Consider the following 5,418-nt stretch of genomic DNA (forward strand, 5'->3'; position numbering starts at 1 on the left):
GGTTCCTGTGTTCCATTATAAGTGGCAACCCAAAGCAGGCACAGGTCACCGTTAAAAGCCGCCAAAAATGGATGCTGAAATTCTCTGTTTCCTCTAGGCATAGTTGACTAAGCCAGGCTGCATTGCAAACCAGATTCTCTGCCATAATGATCTGGGTATCTCCTGCCTCTTGTGAGCAGGATCTTCCTATACAGCATAATACTGCACATTTACCTCAGATTTTCCATACAATTAGTGCACTGAATTTTGAAGTGGCATTGGTCAATTTAAAATTTTTAAAAAATCATTTTGCTACTTGGGTGAGATTTCACACATGCACAAGGAAGCTTTGTCTCAGTACCAATTTTAAATGTAGATCTATTTCAATTATTTTGTCCTTGCTAGTGCGTGTGGTTTTTCTTCCCAAACTGCTAATTGTGGCAGCTTACTGTCTAACAGCAGCACAGGCCTACTCAGAGGTGAATCCCATTGATTTCCATGGGGATTACAAGCCAAATATATGAATTCACGCATGGCGGTAAGAGGTCAGCAGAGAAAGAATGTGTAAAATTGACTTTGCAAGCTAACATCCAAATTGAACTCGCACGTAATTCTCAGCTGGAACTTTTTGTCAATATTAAATACAGCACATTCGCCGCCAGTGCCAGACACTCCTTCTCCCTCACATTCCCTTGGATAATTGTTCTTGCTTTAACCAGACATTGCTATTGGTTTGCTTGATCAATTGTTTGATCAAACTAGACAGATCTATGGCCCTGCTATCCCTTTCCTGGGCCAACTTACGTGATCTGCACTGCAGCTCAGTTCTAGATGGGCAAGTGGCTCACCGTAACTGCTGACCCTCAACAGGTCCCTTTGATCTTTGAATGCTGCCATGGATCCCCTGGGTGGGTTACCCACCAATTGGGAACCACTAGTCTAATATCAAGTCATCACAAAATAGAATGCTATGGAAGCAGTAGGTTGGGGGAAAAGGAAAAGGTAGGCAGCATGAGAGAGATGTATCAAATGATTCGTGGCTTACCATAAGTGGATGGGGAAGAAATGATTCTCCTTCTCTCATAAAGCTAGAACTCAGTGCCATACAATGCAGCTCAGTGTTTCAGGACATACAAAAGGAGGTACTTTTTCACACAGCTCATAGTTAAGTGATGGAATTCACCCCGACAAGATGCTGCCATGGCCACCAACTTTGGATGGCTCTGAAAACCATCCTGGAGGGTGAGGCTATCAACAGCTACCAGCCACAATATGTATATAATGCCACCAGTGTCAGAGACCTGCTAGGAATAACTGTCATGCAATTCTACTCAATATTGATCCAGAGCAGATTCCAGCATATAGTTAGCAGAGTAAAAACATAAACATGCTGCAGGAATTCCAAAAAATAGACCAGAGGCAATTGTATTTCATCCAGCAGAGCTTTACTGCTACTGAAGACAAATGAGCATAATGGTCACAAATCCAATACAGTGGTACCTTGGTTTTCAAACATAATCCCTTCCGGAAAACTGTCGAGTTCTGAAACGTTCAAAAACCGAAAACTCAACAGCTGACAGCTAGGCCTCAGGATCTTGCACTCAGTGGAAACCGCGTGGCATGTTCAACTTCTGAGGCGTGTTCAAAAACCGAAGCATTTACTTCCGGGTTTACAGTATTTGTAAACCGAATTGTTTGTCAGCAGAGGCATTCGAAAACTGAGGTATCAGTGTACATTCAGGATTGGCACTGCCCATAAGAAATCCAGTTGCAGCAGACTTAACTTAAACTTACAATAAATTATAATAAGACTAAACCTTAACACTATAGCATGCTATGTACAGAACACCACACCAGAAGTAAAAAAGACAGAAAGTAAAACCCCGTCTCCTTCAGGCCTCTTATAATAGTCAGCATGACCTTGACAGAAGAGATAACAGAACCAGTTTAATCCAGCTGTACTCAGCTTCTCAGAAGGAATGACCCAAACATCAGGAACGTTCTGCTTGTTTCTTTCGCACAGAGAAGCTTCCAGAACCCTCTTGAACTAATTAGAACAGGAAAGATCTCTACACATCCGATCAATACTTTCTCCACTTAGAAATGCAAACTGACAATAACAAGTGGAGAAAGTGTTGCTGCACTTGTGGGCAACCTGAGTATTTAGAGTAAGTTCTTGTGCTAACCCCTTGAACGATTTCAAAGGAGGTTGAAGCACATGGTTCCATGTTCTGCCACTCAATAATATTCCCTTTCATTGTTGTTGTTGTTTTAATAAAAAACAACTTCTTGTGATCTGGTATAGTCCATTTCTCACATCATAGAACTATACTGGTGAAATATCCACAACAATGTAGTAGGGAAACCCTAGCCCCTCTCATATATTTGCTATGCAGACAACCACAGCATCCTTCTCCACAAGAATGAGAAGCCAACCGTGTAATGATTGCACATAACTGAGGGTGGAGCCACTTACTACATTGCCACTTCCTTGTTTCCCTGCATGTATCAGTCGCATGAAGAATGTCTTTAAAAGGAGACCAGGAAGAGGCTTTTTCCCTTGTAGTGAGATCCCTCCCTTCCTCACGCTGATAAAGTTCTCAAGAACTTGCGCCAGAGTAGCGTCCAGGGAGAAGTTGCTCCCATTGCCCTCTGGAAGCAATCATTTCTGCCTCACCCGAAGCTGACAATGCTCACTTGACAAATCAATATCAACACATCTTTTAAATTGGGATTTTTCACAGTATTGATGGACCTCATGCTTGCTTTTTTTCTGAAGTCATTTGGGCTCTGGTGTGTCACTGCAGTAGGGGGAAATGAAATGTTTTTGAAGCTTAAAGTGAAATGATGGTGATGACGATGATGATGATGATGGCTTTTGCTTTGCATACAGTGGCAACTTTTGATTATCCTTATACGTTTTTCAGCACATAAGAATAACTCTCCTCTGGCCCTAGGATCCTTACACAGCATTACCACTGACGTTTTTCAATCTGTGAATGTGTTTAAATGCAATCAATTCATCGAGTGAGAAGCTGCGCTGTAGATCCATTCAAAAACATTAATTTCATTAATGCATGTCTCTGCAGTATCCTCATTTCCATTAGTCTGCTAGCCCCTTGCTTTGCAAGTAGTTCTATCGAAATAAAATGGACCACTCAAGGCAGAACTACATACCCATTTTATGGGGATCCATTCCCAGACAGATCAGGTATATAATTTTGCTCTTGTTAAAAAAAACAAACCAAAAATTAAACACATCAAAATATGCAATTCTTATGTGATACATTAAATTTAAGATGGCAGCATTAAAGACTTCCAAATCCAGACCAGGAAAATGAAACACAAGGGCAAAAACACCACCTTTAAAACTCCAGACGAGCTGCTTCTAGAAGGGTTGTCCTTAGTACTACCCAATCATTACTATTCTGTTTGATGTTCTACAAGGAAAAGTAGAATTGACTTTCCATGCCTTCCCTTTGCGCTTCTTCTGTGTGTCATCAACACCAGTGGGTATGACATAGCTGCTGCGTGGTTGAGAGCATTTAAAACTCAGCACTTGTTCACTATAACCCAGGGCAGGGAAATTTTATGGTCCGGGGTTTGGTTTTGGTTTTTAAATCAAGCTACTGCAAAACAAAATCTGACATCTGGTGAGGGGGCACATTATGCTCCTTCTTGGGTAGTTTGTCCACCCTACACTCAGCTCTCAGCTGTGGTTTCTAGAAGCTGTCAGCATGCAACAGCAGCCACATCCTAGAAACAGCTCCAACTGGCTGGCTAAACCAAGTGAGGGAAGACGATGGGTCTCAAACTCTCAGTGAGTTAGGGACTTGCCCTGCATGCATAGATAGGCTCTGGCAGATTGAGCAGACGAGACCAATAGTGGGTCCATTGGTCAAGAAGACAGTTTCTACACGTGCAGGGGGAGGTGGGGCTTGTCAGCCTGGGAAGGTAGCCCATCAGGGAGAAGAATAAATCAAATAAGAATAAGAATAAGAATAAGAATAAGAATAAGAATAAGAATAAGAATAAGAATAAGAATAAATTTATTTATATCCCGCCTTTCCCGGTTCAAAAACCGGGTTCAGGGCGGCTAACAACAAATTTAAAACACTTAATTATAACAGCAGCATAAAATACAGTATAAAAACAGGAATAACAATAAAAATAAAAAATCAATTAGATAATCCCCAGGGCTAGCTGGCTGAATTGGTCCTACTTGGGCCAGTGAGGAGGCCAGGGGAGAATTAGCTGTGGGGTCTCAGAGCGGGTGATCTTCATAGAAGGGGAGGGGGAGGGAAGAGAAGGGAAATGAAAGATCAGGCTGAATTCAAATTAAAGGCCAGGCGGAATAGCTCTGTCTTACAGGTCCGACGGTAGGAGGTTAAATCCTGACCCCCCCCCCTTATCCTAAACCCCCGCTGCCTTGCAGGTTATCTTTAGGAGAAGAAAAGGCTAAGAGGTAAACCATATGCAAATCCGGAGTGGAGTCCCTAAGACAGTTGGATAGCACCTTGTATGGCTCCTTCTGGCAACTCCTGCAACGAAGCTGGTGCCAAACATATTGCTCTGCTTTCCTTTGGCAGTGAGGCCAAGAGAGAGGTCTTGTTGTCTGGGCTGCCCAGGACCTCCCTACACACTGTCCAGGCTTGCACACCATGGAAGTTCACTTTGGTGCTGCTAATGCAACGGATTGGCTTCACCCTTGGAAGTGCACTCCATTGTCTCTCAAGACAGACAGATGAGACTTCCAGGGCAAGCCATAGCTTAAACTGACACATGTAATTCCTCTCTTCTCACCTCTTCTCATCCCCTGAACACCCGCAAGTTTATAATATAAGTTATTATATTTTAAATAAACAAAGCAAAACAATAGCAGAGAAGGGCTATTCCTATGTGCACATTCCTAACTGTAACATTTACTGGCTGGAGGAACGTGAGCATAAGGGATGAGACTACAGCCACATAACTTTTCTCAATTCAGACACAACCCGCCATTAGTCTGGAAAAGAAAGCTCTGTGTTCACTCTCTAATAACAGGGATACTCAACCAAAGGTGCAGACCATCAGCTTCATATTCATTCTTAAAAGCATTGCATCACACAGCAACTATCCCATTATTTAAATGGAAAGTGCAGAGAGTCCCTTACTTAGAAGTAAGTCCTATTGAACTCAGTCAGTAGGTCTTATTTCTGAGTGGATTATGTATGAGATTGCAAAACTGGTTGGACTTTTGCTTGTAACCTGATGAAGCATGAAAGTGCTATAAAGGCTTTTGGGGACTGCATGGGCGATAGCATGAGTGTTCTTGCCGCATGGAACTGAGGTTTAGCGAGTGACTCATTCTTGGACCCTTCATTATTAGCACACAGTAGCAGGAAACACAGCCCAGAGACCTTAAAAGAAGAACACCGCCCCTCTGGTTAGCCAGTTGCT

The sequence above is a fragment of the Podarcis filfolensis genome (assembly GCF_964270895.1).
Source record: "Podarcis filfolensis genome assembly, chromosome: 7".
NCBI lineage: Eukaryota > Metazoa > Chordata > Lepidosauria > Squamata > Lacertidae > Podarcis > Podarcis filfolensis.